At 45.5% G+C, this 22,107-nt stretch overlaps 1 pseudogene; it reads right to left on the bottom strand.

The window, feature by feature from the left end:
- Window positions 1–20,083, bottom strand: part of LOC146769250 (uncharacterized) — a 72,412-nt pseudogene extending 52,329 nt beyond the window's left edge.
- Window positions 20,084–22,107: the final 2,024 nt, after the last annotated feature.

The raw sequence follows: 22,107 nt of genomic DNA, 5'->3' as shown, positions 1-22,107 counted from the left end.
GGTGGGTGGAAGCATTCCCAACAAGAAGAAATGATGTGTTGACCATAGCTAAGCTACTGCTGAAAGAGTTCATCCCCAGGTTCGGGTTCCCAGTGACAATTGAGTCAGACCGAGGAGGACATTTCCATAATGAGATTGTAGGATTAATTTGTGAAGCATTGAATGTACAACAAAAACTACATTGTGCCTACCGACCTGAGGCTTCTGGTGTGGTTGAACAGATGAATGGTACTATCAAAAATAGAATAGGGAAAATGTGTTTGGCCACAGGAATGAAATGGCCTGATGTCTTGCCTCTAATACTCATGACAATAAGGTCAATTGCAGACCGAACTACAGGCTTGAGTCCTCATGAAATAATCATGGGACGTGCTATGAGACATGTGTTTATACCAGTCAACAAGCTGATGACAATAACTGATGACATGGTGTTGGAATACTGTAAAGGCCTGGCTGATGCAGTTCATTCTGTGTTTCATCACGTTGGACCAGCTGCCACCACACTTAAAAAGAAGCCAGCCCATGATCCGAGCCCAGGTGATTGGGTAAGGATAAAAGTCCACCGAAGAAGAAATTGTTTGGTTCCAAGGTGGGGAAAACCACGACAAGTCATTCTGACCACGACCACATCTGTGAAGTGTGCTGGACTGAAGAACTGCATCCATGCCAGTCATACATTGAGAATTCCAAATCCGGTGGACAGCACAGCAAAAGAATACTTTGATGAATCAGAATCAAGTACTGAGTCGGATGACGAAGGGTCAAAGACACGAGGAAACTCTGAAAGGGGGGAAATAGAACAAAGTTCAGCTTTGGTCCCCAGAAGTAGCTCTCTGAGAAGAAGATTGCAGATTTCTGAATCAAGTGATTCTGGAAACGAGCAAGAGGCGCAGGGTTCTAAGAAAGAACAGAGAAAGAAAAGAGGAACAAGTACTGAAGACACAATAAAATAAATTCGTGAAAAGGAAGTACCAGATGAGAGACTGAGAGAAATTTCACCTGAAGTAACAAATTTAAGTGAACAAGGGACAGGTACAGAGAGAGAGGGACAGCTTTCTGCGGAAGACCCCCGAGGAGGTGTAGGGAACTGCAACATCCAGTTAGGTGAAGGGACAAGTAGCCAGCAGGAAGATTGCATGTCGGAGAGCCTAGGAGGGACAGAAGTAGGGAAAACAAAACAAGTGGTGGAAGAAGAAGATGCTGAAAAGACAAAGCAAGTTGAGACAGAGTCTGAAGAGAGTGAAAATGAAATAACTGAAGGTCGAGTTCTAAGAAAGAGAGCTTGGAGGAATGAAAAGAATGACAAAGGGAGAAAAGTAAAAAGAGTTGCAAGAGATGATGTTTGGCCCAATAAAATAAGGAAACTGAGATACCGACTGACACGAGTGAATTCACCGCGAGCCAAACAGGTGACTGAAGTGACAAGTCAAGAAAAATCAAAAGAAGACGAAGTAACTGAAGACAAAGAGAGTAGAAGAACAAGGAAACCTAACCAGAAATATAAGTAACCAGACGTACGTGGCTCTGCCTGAAAAGGGAGAAGAGGCAGATAGTCAAGGAAATCCAGAGGAGGCTGTACTGAAAGTGGTTGAGGATGAAATAGAATCGGAAATCCTGAGAGTTCTCTTGTCCGACATTGGAGAAGAAGAAACGGAAGTTCAGGAAAATCCATATTTGGATGACGAGAGGAGGTTAAAGAACGATGAGATACCAAACTGAATCAGTTAAGAAAACTACTGATGAAGAAAACAAAATATTGAATCAATTGATAGAGACTGGTAGAACCAAATAGGTGTTAGAACCTTACGTTAGGAAAACTAGTTGTGAAGTAAAAGAGGCTGAGTCAAAAGACACGGTCTATTTTAGCAAAGATGGCTAACATAGAAAGTAGTAAAGGTAGATGTACATTCATGAAAAGATGGTGTAAAATGTGTTGTTGTTGTACAGGATTATGAATGCTTTTATGGAGCATCCTTGCTCTTGTCATTTCTTTTAAGGCCACTATAGATACATTAGAAGGACATAGTGAGAATAAAACTAATATAGGGAAGATTTCAAAGGTAGTTCCAACTAGAATAGATAATAATTATTTGCATAAAGACAGGTGAATAACAGATTTTTCTAATAATGTGTTTTCAAAATTATTGTATGAATATGTAAAGACAATGGACGTACGGTACTGCTACGTATGTATGCAGTTACCTGCATCTGTTTCTGAAGGAGTGACTTATCCTCACCTCCCAGCAACGTATGGAATAACATGTAGTGTAATAGCTAGTTTATTTTATGAGACAGGGAAATTAGAATATTATTTTTCAGATGTAGATAACATTTTTGCGCAAGTGCCTTCTTATAATAAATTGAATAAAGTAAAGCCTGCTAAGGTATTAGGTGAATTTTTCTTAGAAACTAAGGAACTAACATTAGAATATATTTTTAGAAACAATTTGACATGCAGTTTGAAGAAGGAGGAAAATACATTTTTAGACATGGTTGAAGAAAGGAGATTGAAGATGCAAAGAAAAGCAGCAGAAGGGAAATTTGAGAAAACAGTCTGGGATATAGAGAAAGAAAAACATTTGAAAGGAGAAGCTAGTCCAACTATAGCTTTAGATTGGCCTCAGAAAGGAAAATGTTGCATCCGAAGGAATCAAACTGTGTATGATAATTATTTTCTAGGTAATAGTGAGTGCCATGATACATATCGAATCATGGGTGGATGGGGATTTAAAGGTGGAAGAGATCCAGTCTTTCCTGGATTATATTTTATTTGTGGAACAGAGCATATTATCGTCTGCCAGACCATTGGTATGGCACATGTTACGTAGGCCTGGTCTTTCCGAAAAAGTTTCATATAGATAGAGGAGAAGATGGTGTACATAGCTTAAGTAATCATTGTGAGAAGTTGGCCTGATGTATGATGTCACTAGTTCTAGTGTACACCTTATATCAGTCCAAATACCCTTATGGTGATTGGTTGTAAAGTCAACCTTATAGACCAGCTATCCTAGTGGTAGCATGGACAAGAGCAGTCTTAGGCTAAACTCTGAATGGCATGTGAAGCCAGCTGTGATACCATATATAATCCCTTGAATACCAAATGAAAGGACACCACAACAGATATATATATAAAATAAAGTGTATTTATTCTAGTCAAACCCTCAGCACTCTTTATGAGATTAGAGGTAAGTACAACACAGTCTTATTTAAGCATACATTAAGTCACACAGGTAAGTAATACAGTTAGGCCCTAGGGGCCACGCAAACCATGTACTAAGTAAGTGGTATAAGGACCACTGTCACGGAAATAGGATAGGCCTAGGCCAAGGGAATCGCTGGGGCTACACTATACTACCAAAGGTTAGGAAGTGGGAGGCCCACGGGAGTCAGGTGCAGAGTGGAAACACTCACGCGTAATGTGTAAAAGTCGATAGAAATAGTAGTTGTTAGAAATTAACAGTTTAAGGACACTTCTAAAGCAGCTAGAGAGTCGAGACTCGGAAACTAGACCCTAGGATAGTCACTACCCTTGTGAGCACCGAAGTACCCAAGTTACCTAGCCCACAGGCTGCGGGTGCATAGGTGTGAACTTGCGTCGGGTTTCGTCGTGGACTTCTATGGATGCCTGAAGGAAAGATGCTGACAGGCAGTCAGTGAAGAGTGTCCGGTGGATCCCAAGGCTGGGATCAAGAAGAGAGGAGACCTGCAAGCAGAAGGGACAAGAGTCAAGGTCACTAGCCAGTGACCACGTGGAACCAGAAAGGAACCAGGCGATGTCGTGAAGATTGTAGGTGAAGGTGAAGCTTGTCGCTGCAGCCACGAGGACCAGGGAACATCGAGGACGACCAGGACCAGGAGGCGAGCTGTCCCACGAAGGCTCTTGCTGTCGGCGGCGTCGAAGTTGGACTAGGGCTCACCAAGCCTTGGCAAGCGGAACCCACGAAGAACGGAGGACTTGCTTCTGGTGCAGACCAGGAAGGTCTGGGGTGCTACTCTTTTTCAAAGAAGCAGGAGCCAGTCTGGAGGAGCCAAACCAGCGGTGAAGATTTCAGGATGCGTCGTCACAAAGGCCACTAGCCAGCAGGCAAGCAACCGGACAGATGCGGCAAGCAGGAAAATGCAGAAGGGCCCCACGCAGGACTCGTGGAGTGTGGGGGGCTGGTCTTCGGTGCAGATGGTGCTTGGGGGTGGGGCTTCTCAATCCCCGGTGCACAACTTCGAGGGTGCCTCAGAAGCTGCGCTTGAAGATACTAGCCACTTTTCCCAGGTAGCCGGTCCCACGTCTCTCGTCGCCTCCACGGATCTCAGCTCTGCTGTGGATGTGGATCAGGGTCGGAGAAGTCTGGAAGTCAAGGCTCTGGTCGGGCTCTGCAGTCGGTCCCTCGTAGAACTTTAGCAAAGCAAAGGGTAGTCTCTTGATGGTGCCTGTTTGCACAGGGTAGCCACTCCTTGGCCACAAGGGAGATTCTTCAGTCTTCTTCTTTCGTCGAATGTCGAAGGTCCAGAGTTTCTGTTCAAGTTGCAGGTTCAGGATAATCTAAAGTCTTGAGGCCCAACTCCCACTCTTATACTAATCTGGGGGGCTGGGATACCTGCTAGGTCACGCCTTATAGGTTGGACCTGGGAGGGGGTGGTTACACCCACTTCCCTTTGTCCAGTTTCGCGCCAGAGCTGGGGCTGGAGTGCCCCAGCGCCGGTTTGAACTGGACTATGCAAGGAACACCTTGTGTGCCCCAGGCATGTCTCATTCCTTTCAGCCCACCCTGCCCCAATACACTAAAGGCTGTCTGGGGAGGTGCTAGCACCTCCCCAAGCAGGAAACCTATTGTCCAGGCCTCCCTGGCTGGGATCACTCCCAGCAGCAGGAGGTCAGACTTGTGTCGTGGCAGCAGCATCCATTTTGTGATGCTGAGGCTTTGGTCAGAGGCTAACAGTAAAGTATGATTTCAACATGTCTTTCCCTCTAGAAGGGGGGAATAATATCCTCATGTCCAGAAATGGCATGGGGGTATTATTCCACAGTGTTGGACGTCTTACACGACATGTTTCGATAAAGCCAAACCATAGTTACCATAACCGTTTAAGATTATAAGGCACTTTAAGAGTATATGGTAGGCTATATCATAGAACAGCTATAAGGACATGGTTCCGAAAGCTGCAGACAGGCTCAGCTCATGCTAGAGCACCATCTCACATGTTACCAAGCACTCTGCCTCCAGGATTGTTAAGGCCTGCCATAGGTGTGGCTGATAGGTACACATGTGTCTATATGTAAGTTAGGTATAGGAATACTACACCTAAGCAAGGGGTGATTACACGACCTTGCCCCAGCTGAGTGATCAGCCAGTTGTGTCAAAATAGAAGGCCAGGCCAGGGGTGGCATAATACATGCTGCAGCCCCTGGTAGGCCTAGGGTACACCTATGCCCTGGGTACCTTGGGTACACTGTACAGGGGCCAATAAGGTGATCCTATCCAAATGGGTTATGCACCTAAAGTACATAGTATCAATTTAGAGAGAGAACAGCAGGGCTGTGGGTCTGATTAGCAGGCCCACAGCCACATCTAAGTCGAAAACCAGTAGAGCAAAAGCAAAAAGTGGGGGTGAACATAGAAAGCAGACCCTACTCTCCTACACAACCCCCCCAAACTTAGGGACATTAAACTAACCTTGACCAGTTGAGTCTTCATGTTCTAAGTGGAAATATCTGGAGAGTCCATCTGCATTGGCATGGTCAGTCCCAGGTCTATGTTCCACTGTGAAGTCCATCCCCTGTAGGGAAATGGACCACCTAAGAAGTTTGGGATTTTCACCCTTCATCTGATTTAGCCACAAGAGGGGCTTATGGTCTGTCTGAACCTTGAAGTGGGTGCCAAACAAGTATGGCCTCAGCTTCTTCAGGGCCCAAACCACAGCAAAGGCCTCCCTCTCAATAGCTGACCAACGTTTCTCTCTAGGGGTCAGCCTTCTACTTATAAAAGCAATGGGCTGGTCTTGACCATCTACATTCAGTTGTGAAAGAACAGCTCCCACACCTAACTCAGAAGCATCTGTCTGGACAATGAACTCTTTGGAGTAGTCTGGACTTTTCAGAATAGGTGCACTGCACATGGCCTGCTTCAGGTCATCAAATGCTTTTTGACAGCTTACTGTCCACTGAACTTTCTTTGGCATCTTCTTGGAGGTCAAGTCATTAAGTGGTGTCACAATGGACCCATAGTTCTTAACAAACTTTCTGTAGTACCCAGTCAGGCCCAAGAAAGCTCTGACCTGAGTCTGGTTAGTTGGAGGAGTCCAGTCCTTTATGGTCTGGATCTTGCTCTCCAGTGGTGGAACCTGACCCCCACCAACTAGGTGGCCCAGGTATACAACCTTGCTCTGCCCTATCTGGCACTTAGTGGCCTTGATAGTGAGGCCTGCCTTTTGCAGGGCCTCTAAAACATTCCTCAGGTGGACCAGGTGATCCTCCCAGGTGGAGCTAAAGACAGCAATATCATCAAGTTAAGCTGCACAATAATCATCCAACCCAGTAAGGACTTGATTCACCAACCTTTGGAAAGTGGCAGGTGCATTCTTCAAACCAAAGGGCATTACCACAAATTGATAATGTCCTCCTGGGGTCGAGAAAGCAGTTTTGGCCTTTGCATTCTCAGCTAGTCTGATTTGCCAGTAGCCTGCTGTTAGGTCAAATGTGCTCAAAAACTTAGCAGCTGCCAGTCTGTCAATGAGCTCATCTGCCCTAGGTATTGGGTGGGCATCTGTCCTAGTGACAGCATTGAGACCTCTGTAATCCACGCAAAACCTCATCTCTCTCTTACCATCTTGGGTGTGAGGCTTTGGCACAAGGATTACAGGACTAGCCCAAGGGCTCTCTGAAGGTTCAATGACTCCCAGCTCCAACATCTTTTGTACCTCAACTTTTATGCAGTCCCTGACATGGTCAGGTTGCATGTAGATTTTACTCTTCACAGGCAGACTGTCACCAGTGTCCACCTCATGGGTGCACCAGTTTGTCTGACTTGGGGTCAGAGAGAACATATGTCTGTAGGACTGCAGAACTTGCCTGCAGTCCTGTTGCTGATGGACAGTGAGGCTGTCAGAAAAGACCACACCATCAACTGAGCCATCATCAGGGTTATGAGTCAACAGGTCTGGGAGAGGGTCACTCTCTTCCTCCTGCCCCTCATCTGTAGCCATGAGTAGCCCCATGTCTGCCCTGTCAACATATGCCTTCAATCTGTTGACATGAAGCACCCTGTGGGGGCTTCTGGGAGTCCCAAGGTCCACCAAGTAGGTGACTTCTCCCTTTTTCTCAACAATAGTGTGGGGTCCAGACCATTTGTCTTGGAGTGCTGCTGGGGCCACTGGCTCCAACACCCACACTTTCTGTCCTGGCTGGTAAACAGTCAGTACAGCCTTTTGGTCATGCCAAGCTTTTTGGAGTTCTTGGCTTGCCTCAAGGTTTTTAGAAGCCTTCTTCATATACTCTGCCATCCTGGAGCGGAGACCAAGTACATAATCCACTATGTCCAGCTTGGGTTGTCTGAGAGGTCTCTCCCATCCTTCCCTTACCAAACACAGGGGTCCTCTTACAGGATGCCCAAACAAAAGCTCAAAAGGGTTGTAGCCAACCCCCTTTTGTGGGACCTCTCTGTAAGCAAACAGAAGGCAGGGTAAAAGGATGTCCCATCTTCGCCTAAGCTTGTCTGGTAACCCTTTTATCATTACCTTTAGGGTCTTGTTGAACCCCTCAACGAGCCCATTGCACTGTGGGTGATAGGGTGTGGTGAACTTGTAGTTCACACCACACTCCTTCCACATTGCAGTCAAGTATCCTAACATGAAGTTGGCACCTCTGTCAGAAATGACCTCCTTTGGAAAGCCCACTCTGGAGAATACTCCAAGCAGGGCCCTTGCCACAACAGGAGCTGTTGTGGTCCTCAGGGGAATTGCTTCTGGATACCTGGTGGCATGGTCCACTATCACCAGTATGAATCTGTGCCCAGATGCTGTTTGTGGGTCCATTGGTCCTACAATATCTATGCCCACTCTTTCAAAGGGGACCCCCACCACAGGTAGTGGTATGAGGGGGGCCTTTGTGGTGGCACCTGATTTGCCACTGGCTTGGCAGGTGACACAGGAGTGACAAAACTCCTTAGTATCTTCTGACATATGGGGCCAGTGAAAGTGAGGGACAAGCCTGTCCCAAGTCTTGTTCTGGCCTAAATGTCCCGCAAGGGGAATATCATGGGCCAAGGTAAGAAGGAAGCCTCTGAACTTCAGTGGTATGACCAACCTCCTGGATGCACCAGGCTTGGGGTCTCTAGCCTCTGAATACAGTAGCCCTTCATCCCAATACACTCTATGGGTACCTTGAGCATTGCCTTCAGCCTCAGCAGCAGCCAGCTGTCTGAGGGGTTCAAGAGAGGGGCAGTCTAATTGAGCCTGCCTCAGATCTGCCCTTGAAGGTCCCCCTGTCCCAAGAAACTCAACCTGATCAGGTTCAAGTTCTTCTAGGACAGTTCCTTCAGGGCTCTCAGAATCATCCTCCTGGGAGGGCTGATCCACCACCTGAGGCAGGGGGGAAGGCACAACCTTAACCCTACTGCTCTTTCTCTTGGGTTGTGACTGGTCCATAGTTTCAGGATCCAGCACTTGTTCAGTGGTGCACATTTTGGCCTGTGACTTGGTCACAGCAAGGACATGTGCATCTATCCCCAGCATTTCTGCATGGGTCCTATACTCCACTTTAGACCAAACTGAAGTTTCAAGATCATTGCCCAGTAAACACTCTACAGGAAGGTCTGAACTAACAACAACTTTCTTGAGGCCAGTTACCCCTCCCCAGGAGAAGTTAACAATAGCCACACTATGGGAGGTAGTGGCATTGCTAGCGTTGGTCACTAGGTAATTCTCACATAGTATGATCTGTCCAGGGTCCACAAAAGCAGGTGTCACCATTGTGACACTAGCCCCAGTGTCCCTGTAGGCCTGAGCCATTCTTTGGTTGATAAAAGGAGTCTGTCTGTACTTGCCCAGGTTACTGGGGCCTACAGTAGAGGACAAAGCTAAGTCCCCATCACAGATCAGAACAGCCTGAGTAGGTATTCTGACTAGGCCAGAATCCTCCTCAGTTCCCAGGGTTAACCCTACTACACCCTTTTGCTGGGAACCACCACTTACAGCTGAACTAGGGGGTACAGTTGCCTTAGGGGCAATGGTGGCTGGGGGCTTATCCTTTTTGGTGCACTCACTAAACCAATGTGAGTTGGACTTACAATAGTTGCACCATGGTTTCTTTTGGCCTTCTTTCTTTTTTATCCTTTTTGGGACCACCCTCCCCCTGAGCCTTTTGGGGGCCTGGTGAAGACTTCTGGTCTTTTTGTTTCTGATCATTACCCTTCTGGTCTGCCTTTTTCTGATCACCGCCTTGGTTCTAGGTTTTTCTGCTTAACTCTAGTCCTGACCCATCTATCTGCCTTCTTTCCCAATTCTTGGGGAGAAGTCAGATCAGAATCAATCAGGTGTTGATGCAATAGCTGGTTTTGACAGTTGTTAAGGATTTGCTCTCTCATGATCAAATTATACAATCCTGTATAGTCCTTAACCTTACTTCCTATTAGCCAGCCTTCCAGAGCCTTAGTGGCACAATCTACAAAGTCAGTCCAGTCCTGAGTCTGTGTCTTCTGGGTATCCCTGAACAACAACCTGTATTGTTCAGTGGTTAGGCCAAACCCATCAATTAGAGCACTCTTCAGGACAGTGTAATTATCTGCATCCTCATCTGTGAGAAGTTGGCCTGGTATATGATGTTCACTAGTTAAAGTGACCACCTTGTACCATGCCAAGCAACCTTTATGGTGTGGTTGTAAGTCAACCTATTCGGCCTAGCTGCCCTAGTGGTAGCGTAGGCTAAGCAGTCTTTGAGGCTAAACTCGTGAAGCGTGTTAAGCCAGCTGTTTTACCAAATGTAACCCCCTTTTATACCAATGAAAGGACACCACACAGATATATATTGAAAATATATATGTATTTATTTCTCAAAGTACCCCTAGACTCTTTATGAGCACAGGAGCACAAATCGTTAAACAAGAATACGTTAGAATACACAGAAGTTGCACTTTATATGGATAGGCCCTGGTGGCCGCTCAAACCATATACTAAAATAGTGGTATAAGTACCACGAACAGAAAAGGGAAAAGGCCTAGGGCCTCTAGAATCGCTGGGTCTACAAGGAGCTAACTTTAGTTAGTGACCAGGAGGTCCCCGGGTTGCGAGTGCAGAGCAAATAGTCACACGCGGGCTCCCATAGGTTTTCAATGGCTGCGTAAAAGTTACAAAGTTACTGCAAAAAGGATCTTCCGGATGGATTATGAACTCAAGATTGGAAAAACAGACACTAGAGATGATACTCTACACTTGGGCACCGGAGTGCCAGCTTTACCTCACCTACAGGAAGCGGGTGCATAGGCCTCGAAGTGCGTCGGGTTTCTTCTATATGTTCAATGGAGCCTGAAGACAAAGATGCTGCAGGCGGTCGGCCCGGAAGAGATGCGGTGGATCCAAGAGTGGATCGGAGTTGTAGAAGACCTGTAAGCAGAGGGGACAGTGTTCACAGTCACTAGCCAGTGACCAGCGTGGCACCAGGTGGGTACCAGGCGATGTCGGGTGCAAACAGGAAGGAAGGTGTAGCTTGTCTCTGCAGCCACGTGGTCCCTGAAGGTCGACGACGTCCAGGAGTCGGATCACGAGCTGTCCCACACAGGCTCTCGCTGTCGGCGGTGTCGGCGACTTGATCGAAGCAAACAAGCGTTGGCAAAAGCAATTGTTGTGGGAAACGAAATAAGCTGATGGTTCTGACCAGCAAGGTCAGAGGGACTGCTCCTTTGGAGGGGAGCAAGGGCCAGTCTGGAGCAACCAGACCAGTGGTGTAGTTCTTGAAGTTCGTCGCCAAGATGGCCACTAGCCAGCGGGCCAGCAACCGGTTAGGCGCGTAGAGTGGCAAAATGCAGAAGGGCCCCACGCAGATCGTGGAGATGCTGGTGGGCTCACCTTTGGTGCAGATGCTGCTCGGGTGTTGGGCTTCTCAGATCCCACAGCACAACTTGGAGGGAGCCTCGGTTGTTGCGCTTGCAGCTTGTCGTGGTCGTTTCAAGATGGCTGGCTCCACGTGTCTCGGTGCCTCCACGGGTTCCTTCTTTTCAGGTACTGTGGATCGGGCGGTGAGAGGTCTGGAGGTCCAGGTCTTGTCAGTCTCTGGGCTCGGGCTCCGGCGGGAGGCGGCGGCAAAGCAGACGTTGATTCGCTAGATGGTGCTTGCGTTAGCAAGGTGGTCACTCCCTGACCACAGGGGAGATTGGCTTCAGTCCTCTGTGCGGCAGAGCGTCAAAGTTCCCGTCTTCTTCTTGTAGTTAAGTTGATTCCAGGATGTCTAAAGTCTTAGGACACAGCTCCTACCTTTATTCGGATTCTAGGGGCCGGACTACCTGCTAGGTCCCTCCCTAAGGGTGGGACTAGGAAGGGGGGTGGTTACACCCCCAATCCTTTGTCCAGCTCGCCCCAGGTCCAGGGCTGGTGTGCCCCAGGACCGGTTTGAACTGGCATATGCACCGAGGCTCCTTGTGAGCCTCAGGCATGTCTGGTTTCTTTCAAGCCCTACCTGACCAATACACAAAGTCCTGTCTGGGGTGGTGCACGCACCTCCCCTGGCAGGAAACCCTTTGTCCATACCTCCCAAGCTGGAAGGACTCCCAGCAGCAGGAGGGCAGACTTGTGTCTGTGGTGGCAGCATCCATTTTGTGGAGCTGAGGCTATTTCTGATTTTACCCGGGTTTCAGGTACTGTACATGTCGTGTCCCTCTAGAAGGGTGGAATGCTAACCCCGTCGCCAGAATTGGCGAGGGGTTAGTATTCCAATTCGTATGACACCTTACTCGACATGTTTTGATAAAGCCAAACCAAAGATAGCATTTAACCGCGAGGTTCATAATGCACTTAAGAGTATATGGTATGACGATATCTGGAAACAGTAGAAGGAAGTTGTTCCGACCACTGCAGACAGGCTCAGCTCATGCCAGAGCACCATCTCACATGAAACCAAGCACTCTGCCTTCAGGATTGTTAAGGCCTGCCATAGGAGTGACTTATAGGTTAACATGTGTCCCATTTAAGGTTAGGTATAGGTATACTACACCTAAGTAAGAGGTGGTTACACCAACTTACCCCAGCTGAGTGATCAGCCAGTTGTGTCAAATTTGTTAGGCCAAGCCTGGGGTGGCATAATACATGCTTCAGCCCCTGGCAGGCCTTAGATACACCAATGCCCTGGGTACCTAGTGTACACTGGTACAGGGGCTCACAGGGTGATCTACTTCCAATTGGTTATGCACCTAGGGTGCATAGTGTAAATTTAGTAGGGAGAACAGCAGGCTGGGGGTCTGATTGGCAGGCCCACAGCCTCAATATGTCAAAAACCAGTGAAGCAAAAAGCAAAAATTTGGGGTGACCATAGGATAGCAGACCCTACTCTCCTACATCATCACTAACTGTGAGGAGCTTGTCTCTACCTTTCTCAGAGAAGGAGATCCTCAAGATAGCTGCCCACTGACTTTGGGTTACCTGCTGTACTTTGCAAGCCCTCTCCAAAGCAGTTATCCAATTGTGGATGTCATCCCCACACTTGTAGGGAGGGACAATCTTGCTCAGGTTTCTATTATCATAGTGCCTGTCTCTATCCTTAGGGATATTGCTGCCACCAGTGGGTTCTGACCCACTTAACTTTTGCTCTCTAGCCAGAGCAAGCTTTTCCTTGGCAAGGGCAAGTTCTTCCCTCTGAATCCTCAGATTAGCTTCCCTCATTCTGGCTTCATGCTCCTTTCTCTCAGGGGAAGTCATTCCCCTGTGAGAGGAAACACTAGAGATGCTAGAGACATGGGAGTGGATGGATTCCCTTGAAGGGGATCTGTCCCTCCTGCTTCTCTGTGTAAGCCCACTTGGGGGTCTGTATGGGGGGACCCCATGCAAACTCCCATGTAAGCTTAGGTTAGCCTGGCTAAGTCTTCCTACTTGGCACTGGCTGTCTACCTCTTCATCTGAAGTCCCATCTGACTCATCTGTGGTGGGTAGACCCTCCTTTGTACCTAGGGTACCTGCCTGAGAGGCTTTAAGAGCATCATACTCCTCTAGGAGTTGTCTTAGCTGAAGGAGGGTAGGGTTTGCACCCTGTTTGATTCTTCTGGAGGTACACAATTGTCACATCTCCTGAAAAGTTAGGGTATCATATCTAGAGGGGGTCTTCTGCAGACCTGACCCTCCTGAGAGAGCATCTACTTGATCTCCTCCCAGAGACATGATCTAGTGAGGGTGTGGTGTGTCCACCTACCTACACTAGTTGTTTCTACTAAACCTCTCTGGTAGTTGTAGTCAGGGTGTGTTACTCCCTTCAACCTACAACCACTAAGTCCAGTAGGACTTAAGTATTATAATCTATGTTATATGTACCTAGACAATATCTGTGTGATCTTTCAATTTAGTATCTCAAGATTACAATGGTATTACAACAGCAAGCTCAGATCCCAACTGCTGCTCACCAATGTGAGAAGTTGGCCTGATGTATGATGTCACTAGTTCTAGTGTACACCTTATATCAGTCCAAATACCCTTATGGTGATTGGTTGTAAAGTCAACCTTATAGACCAGCTATCCTAGTGGTAGCATGGACAAGAGAAGTCTTAGGCTAAACTCTGAATGGCATGTGAAGCCAGCTGTGATACCATATATAATCCCTTGAATACCAAATGAAAGGACACCACAACAGATATATATATAAAATAAAGTGTATTTATTCTAGTCAAACCCTCAGCACTCTTTATGAGATTAGAGGTAAGTACAACACAGTCTTATTTAAGCATACATTAAGTCACACAGGTAAGTAATACAGTTAGGCCCTAGGGGCCACGCAAACCATATACTAAGTAAGTGGTATAAGGACCACTGTCATGGAAATAGGATAGGCCTAGGCCTAGGGAATCGCTGGGGCTACACTATACTACCAAAGGTTAGGAAGTGGCAGGCCCACGGGATTCAGGTGCAGAGTGGAAACACTCACGCGTAAAAGTCAATAGAAATAGTAGTTGTTAGAAATTAACAGTTTAAGGACACTTCTAAAGCAGCTAGAGAGTCGAGACTCGGAAACTAGACCCTAGGATAGTCACTACCCTTGTGAGCACCAAAGTACCCAAGTTACCTAGCCCACAGGCTGCGGGTGCATAGGTGTGAACTTGCGTCGGGTTTCATCGTGGACTTCTATGGATGCCTGAAGGAAAGATGCTGACAGGCAGTCAGTGAAGAGTGTCCGGTGGATCCCAAGGCTGGGATCAAGAAGAGAGGAGACCTGCAAGCAGAAGGGACAGAGTCAAGGTCACTAGCCAGTGACCACGTGGAACCAGAAAGGAACCAGGCGATGTCGTGAAGATTGCAGGTGAAGGTGAAGCTTGTCGCTGCAGCCACGAGGACCAGGGAATGTTGAGGACGACCAGGACCAGGAGGCGAGCTGTCCCACGAATGCTCTTGCTGTCGGCGGCGTCGAAGTTGGACTAGGACTCACCAAGCCTTGGCAAGCGGAACCCACGAAGAACGGAGGACTTGCTTCTGGAAGGTCTGGGGTGCTTTTCTTTTTCAAAGAAGCAGGAGCCAGTCTGGAGGAGCCAAACCAGCGGTGAAGATTTCAGCATGCGTCGTCACAAAGGCCACTAGCCAGCGGGCAAGCAACCGGACAGACGCGGCAAGCAGGAAAATGCAGAAGGGCCCCACGCAGGACTCGTGGAGTGTGGGGGGCTGGTCTTCGGTGCAGATGGTGCTTGGGGGTGGGGCTTCTCAATCCCCGGTGCACAACTTCGAGGGTGCCTCAGAAGCTGTGCTTGAAGATACTAGCCACTTTTCCCAGGTAGCCGGTCCCACATCTCTCGTCGCCACGGATCTCAGCTCTGCTGTGGATGTGGATCAGGGTCGGAGAAGTCTGGAAGTCAAGGCTCTGGTCGGGCTCTGCAGTCGGTCCCTCGTAGAACTTTAGCAAAGCAAAGGGTAGTCTCTTGATGGTGCCTGTTTGCACAGGGTAGCCACTCCTTGGCCACAAGGGAGATTCTTCAGTCTTCTTCTTTCATCGAATGTCGAAGGTCCAGAGTTTCTGTTCAAGTTGCAGGTTCAGGATAATCTAAAGTCTTGAGGCCCAACTCCCACTCTTATACTAATCTGGGGGGCTGGGATACCTGCTAGGTCACGCCTTATGGGTGGGACCTGGGAGGGGGTGGTTACACCCACTTCCCTTTGTCCAGTTTCGCGCCAGAGCTGGGGCTGGAGTGCCCCAGCACCGGTTTGAACTGGACTATGCAAGGAACACCTTGTGTGCCCCAGGCATGTCTCATTCCTTTCAGCCCACCCTGCCCCAATACACTAAAGGCTGTCTGGGGAGGTGCTAGCACCTCCCCAAGCAGGAAACCTATTGTCCAGGCCTCCCTGGCTGGGATCACTCCCAGCAGCAGGAGGTCAGACTTGTGTCGTGGCAGCAGCATCCATTTTGTGATGCTGAGGCTTTGGTCAGAAGCTAACAGTAAAGTATGATTTCAACATGTCTTTCCCTCTAGAAGGGGGGAATAATATCCTCATGTCCAGGAATGGCATGGGGGTATTATTCCACAGTGTTAGACACCTTACACGACATGTTTCGATAAAGCCAAACCATAGTTACCATAACCGTTTAAGATTATAAGGCACTTTAAGAGTATATGGTAGGCTATATCATAGAACAGCTATAAGGACATGGTTCCGAAAGCTGCAGACAGGCTCAGCTCATGCTAGAGCACCATCTCACATGTTACCAAGCACTCTGCCTCCAGGATTGTTAAGGCCTGCCATAGGAGTGGCTGATAGGTACACATGTGTCTATATGTAAGTTAGGTATAGGAATACTACACCTAAGCAAGGGGTGATTACACGACCTTGCCCCAGCTGAGTGATCAGCCAGTTGTGTCAAAATGGAAGGCCAGGCCAGGGGTGGCATAATACATGCTGCAGCCCCTGGTAGGCCTAGGGTACACCTATGCCCTGGGTACCTAGGGTACACTGTACAGGGGCCAATAAGGTGATCCTATCCAAATGGGTTATGCACCTAAAGTACATAGTATCAATTTAGAGAGAGAACAGCAGGGCTGTGGGTCTGATTAGCAGGCCCACAGCCACATCTAAGTCGAAAACCAGTAAAGCAAAAGCAAAAAGTGGGGGTCAACATAGAAAGCAGACCCTACTCTCCTACAATCATTGAGCTAGAACCAAGAGAGAATCTTGGGCAGAAATTGTAGGTGACATTTTTCAGGCATTGATACCAGCAGTGGGAATAACTCTGAATGCAAACAAAATTAGAAAATTATCAACAGTAGTGGATCGCTTGTCAACAAGCACCGCTGGAGGATTTTTATTGGTTAACACTGAAATGGTTGCCATGCGTGCTATGGTAATGCAAAATCGACTTGCCCATGATATATTATTGGCAAAAGAGGGTGGAGTCTGTGGAATGCTGAAAGTTCAACATTGTTGTACTTACATTCCTGACGAAAGCAAAGATCTGAATACTTATATTAAGAATATTACTGAATTGCATGATGAACTTGCACCACTGGAGGTTGAAGGTGTTTGGGAGAGAATTGGAAAGAAAATAGCTGCTATTAAGAATTTCTTAGTAAAAATAGGTAGTACTCTTATAGGTAAAATATTGTTTCCATTAACATGTGTAATCTGCATAATTTTAGTGATAAGAGTAGGTTGTATGTGCTGTAGACCCAAGAAAAATAAGAAAAGAATAAAAAGCGAAAATTCTAAAAGAAAAGATAAGAAACAAGAAAGAGAAATTGAGGAAATAGAATTGGAGGAGTGGAAGGAGAGTATGTACGAATCAGTAAAAAGAGAAGACGTTGGTGAAACTGAATTATGATTAAGAGCAAGAAAACATTTTAAAGATTCCGTAAGACAGAACAACATTTTGAGTGGTGTGGTGATAAAATCACCAAAGGGGGGATTGCTGGAGCGGGTTATGCCAAATTTTATATACCCACCCCATTTTGCATGTTGTTTATTAATAAGATTAATTAATTAATTATAATTGAATTAATGGATTGGAGTGATGTGGAAAATACTTACCAACCTTACTAATATATGAATTATACGTGGGATTTGCATCTGCATGGCTTAATTAATTACGTAAACTAAACCTTGTACGCATATTAATGATAGACAATTGGGATAGTGCATGATATATGTCGCTTTTGTGATGTAATTGCTTTATTTAGTAAGTATAAACTGCACTGAATGTTGCTTTTGCTAGATAAATACACACACATATGGGTATTAGCGAGGGAATAACATTTAATTAGTCATTTCTATGTATTAATTACGTTTTTGTGTTTCTTTGCTTAAGTTGACCATTCTGGCCTATCGAAAGATGGCTGCCTTTGGTGCCTAACCCGACTGTCAACGCTGAACAAGGCTTGGGTGAAGTGTGCCTGCGCTGACAACAGATACACAGTGGCCTCAGCCTGACCCCAGATGAACATGTACCCTTCAAGGTTGCTCTGGGATGCAAGCCAGCTTTTCTGAATGAACAATAATGTGCTACTAAAAACCGGATAATTCAAGTACAATGACATCAGAGACTTTATTTTGATGAGAATCCTGTCAGAACATTTGAAGACCCGTTTTTGATACAAATTGTCAATGATTTTTACTATAAATTATGGTAGAATAGAGAGGTGGGCGCGGGTTCGTTTATGGCCTTTCTCGATTTCCTGACGTTATTCTGACGGAGAGGACGGTGACACTGCAGGACAGCTGTTAGCCTGAATCTTTGACGGACTGAATTAATGTCCAAATTCCTGATGAACTGAACTTACAAAATCGATGGGCATAGATTTGCGAGACTGCCAGATTTGACATAGAGGACGACTTTAGCCAGAATAGGTAAATATGAATGGCAACTTGATCAAATGAATGATTTAATTTGCAATATTAATATAAATTTGAATATCTACAGAAATGAGTTGGGTTGTTTATTCATTGAAATGTGTTAATGAAAAGGTTAATTAGGGAATTAGAAATTCACTTACACCTGCAACTAACTGATCCGTCCCGTTTTATGAGAGGAATACTAAAGGTGAAGTTTAGGGCCTAATGAGTATCAGAAGGTTGTGTAGATTTGTCGCTCATTAGGGTAGAAGTGGTATTTCCCTCTCATTTCCAGTGCTTAGAAGGATAATCGCCTCCCACACGGACTGATGGTGAGTGAATGTTGGTGTTATGGGCCCCACCAGCGAATGTATGGATAGTGTGTGTATGTGAGATCTTTGGTCCGTGACGGTAGGGAGGATTTATTTTTTTTGCACTCTGCACTGGAGCAAGTGCACTCTGGAAAGTGTTCATTTGGACCTAGGGAGATCAGATCATGCTGGTAACCCTCTGGGTTGTAGGTAAGTGCTTCCTCGTATAATGCCTTTTGTATTGGGCCTCTCTTTCTCCCATCTGGCTTTGAGTCTGTCTCAGTCTTATTGTCTGAGATATTGCTTCTTTTGGCCATTCCATCCTCTGGGAGCCTTACCTTTAGTGGTGTGTAAATGGTGCTCAGCATGTACCAAGCGAACTGACAATTAAGGAAGCTTTATTCATTCAAGAAAACAATACTGCTGTGCCCTATACTAAACAAACATAAAAAGCATTTATGCTTAGAATAGACAACACTATACTGTGCACTACGGAGCTCTACTTAGACACTAATTCAATCTGAAGTTTTCAGCACGAGTTAAGGGCACAAGGGTGCACACTATGAATCTTAAAACCCATATCTTAAATGTAATGAAATACATCAGATAAGTTGCTTTAAAAAACATATTAGTGCTATAAAGAAATGTTTACGTAATTCTGAATGTTCATCAGTGTTACACAATACAAGTTACTGTATTATTGATAGTATTATAATGCCTTTTCTTTTTAAAAAACACTTTAACTATGTTACAGTAATGGTTAGATTTTGTTCCTTAAATTTCTGTTTTTTCCTTGTGTGCTGTAGCCTGAGGCAGCTATAACGTTAAGGTCTGTTGAAAGCCACTTGTTTTTGTGTGGAATCTGCTACCTCATATTTTGCCACAAGTATTCCCATTAGTCAGCTATAAGACACCCATTTATCAGCCTCATACGAATGAAATCCTGAGGTGACTATGCTGAGAATCATTAAACTGTCTTGCTGGTTACACATAGGTAAGGCCACTGGAATTATTTGGCAGATGAAGGTTAAATTGTAGGTCAGGGTTGATTAAATTATGCGGCAAGCAAAGGCTAATTATGTGGCATGATGCAGCACATTTTGTGATAGTATTATTCAATTATTTGTACACTTGTTAACATTGTCTGGCATAGAATGCACCTCACTGGTACCAGTTTAACACCTAAATATGACAATAAGCAAATGAAAGGTGACCAGTCAACCTCTGCAAAATACCTTCCACTGTGAATCAACACCTGTTACTGTCTTTTTAGTAGATTTTGAGCTAGAAACTTTTTTTTAATCGGCAAAGTTTGCAGAAAAAATGTATTATGTGGCAAATCCATAACGATGAGAAAAACACAGCATCCACGCAATCCCATAATTCCAGTAGACCTGCCCATAGGTCACTGCGGAAGGAATTATTCTATCATTTGTGACCATCTACATAGTTATGAATGTTGTATGAATTAATGTGATGATTTGTAGAATGTTCTTTCATTTGCCAATCACAAGCTAAAACCTTTCATTTGTAAACTTTTCCCATTCATTTATTTTTCATGTAATGCTGCAAGTTAGTAATAGCCTCAAAGCGGGAAGAAAATAAAACATACCTGAGTACATCCATATCCTAATTATACACAAATTTGTACTCACTTTTCTGGGAGAAGGAAAATCTATGTTAAGCGTTTCTGTTATGTCACTGTTTTCAGCTTCTAGGAACCTTGTGATGGGAGCCTGCAGCCTCTTTAGTGTGAGTGAGTGAGAGTTCACAACGTCCATGCTGTTCATTTGTACATCATAGCAGCTAAAATCCATGCAGAATTTCACACCACTTCCCAGGTATGAAACGAAGGTATCTCGATGGTGTTATTATTTAAATAACACCAAGGCACAGCCCACAGGGCTTCACTCCCAGTGAAACATTAGGGTGAAAAACGCGTGTTTTTCAACTCTGAATAGTCTAGGGTGGGCCTGGCCCACCTGACCCACCCTCTAGAACCGGGCCTGGCCCCCTCGCTGAAGAGTTCGAACCTCTCCAAGTGCATGCTGGGGGCATACGGAGAGGGGATGAAATTTGAAGGGCAGCCCAGGCGTCACCTTTCCAGCTGAATGATGACAGTCAGTAACACCGTTCTAACAAGAGAGCCCGCGCTTCTCGCACTGGCATGTCCTTGGGTGGTGGGTTCAAATGGGGAGGGCACTATTCCCTCCCCCCCCCTCACCCAAGGAGTGGTGACAACCTGAGCTCAGTGCTAACGGAGGTCACAGCATTCTCCCAGCGCACATGGGGGGAGGGCCGAGGAAGCAACATTCCTGACAGACAGCCAAGGCCGGTGTTCTGAGGAGCTGTGCTCCCCCATCGTCCTACGTCACAGGGGAGCTGACAAATACAGCATAAATCTAACGAGCTGTGCTCCCCCATCAGTATGTGCTCCCCCTACGTCTTAGGGGAGCTTACAAATACAGCATAAACCTAACTATATGTGCTCCCCCTACGGGGCTTACAAATAGAGCTAATACCTTGCTTGTTGGTGCCTGGCCGTATGTCTATGCCTCCCCTAAAGCGCTGCAGCTATTTTACCTACCTGACAGAAAACTGTTATGGCAAGAGTAAAGTTGTCAAACAATTACTTTTTTAACCCCTTCAGCGCAGCGCGGATTACCGCAAGGGTTAAGCAATACTTTTGAATATATTTTCATATGTAGCATATGCATAAGGCATTGGAAAAATTTTCTTTTCTCAAAATCTTTGGTATTTAAAGTATTTTTAGATTTTGAAAAAAGGAGTTTATTTTGTTTGAATAGTGCCATAATTTTTTACAAATATGTATATATTTATACCTAAATATAATAGGGCCTTTCCCCACCCCCCTGTGCTCATCCTTCTTTTTTTTATTTTTGTGTTATTTCGCACTTAGGCCCTTGTAACTTTTTTTCCACATAAGGTATCAATTTTAAATTTGTCCTCTTTTTCCCAACAACCTGAGTATTCGAAAGGCACCCGGGTTTTTTTAATTGCCCTGCAAGGGACCCATACATTTTCTAAATATTTTAATGTTTTGCCATTTTAAATAAAAAACTTCTATATCAGAAAGCATCTGGTGTGTTTCATGTAAATGGCATCCACAATGTGTTTGTGGTGATAAAATCACCATCATCTCTGATTTCAGGGGCAAGTAAACTTTTGACAGTAATCAAAATTTTCTTTGAAGTTTTTAAATTTTAATGTGTTAGGAATGGGTTTCAAAACAAAAATGGAGGCCCGAAAACTAGACATTTCTGAAAACTAGACAGAATTATGAATTAAGTAATGGGGACATTTGTCTAAATCCTTTAATTATTTCCTATACAAATTTACAATTGATAATCGAAAATATTGCACTAATGTTGAAAAAAAATAGCCAATTGTGTCAACGTTTATACCTGTAATGTAAAGTATGCCAAATAATATAACATTTTAATCTGCATAACCCTTCTTTTTTTGGGATATGTAGGACTTCTAGGTTCCCCAAGAACCCGCGGAACACAGATCCAAAAATTGAGCTGCATCTTGTACTTGTTTTTCATTGTGTACTGTGTTTATCGCAATTCATTTGGTAAATATAAACAGATATATATAGGTACAAAAGAAAGCCAAATATTTCTTAAACAAAACATAGATTTTAGAAGCAGTGTGTATTGCACATCTCCTGTAAGCAGCACCCGCCGCAAAGCCAAAGTGGCATGTCTTGCATTGCCATGCACAACGTAGCAGGCACCTCTTGGTGCCTGCCACCTTGTAGATGACAATGAGGGGGGTACCA

This window comes from Triturus cristatus, unplaced genomic scaffold, assembly GCF_964204655.1.
Source record: "Triturus cristatus unplaced genomic scaffold, aTriCri1.1 SCAFFOLD_159, whole genome shotgun sequence".
Classification (NCBI taxonomy): domain Eukaryota; kingdom Metazoa; phylum Chordata; class Amphibia; order Caudata; family Salamandridae; genus Triturus; species Triturus cristatus.
Note: the sequence above shows the minus strand (reverse complement) of the source record. Positions and strands in the feature narration are given on the sequence as shown.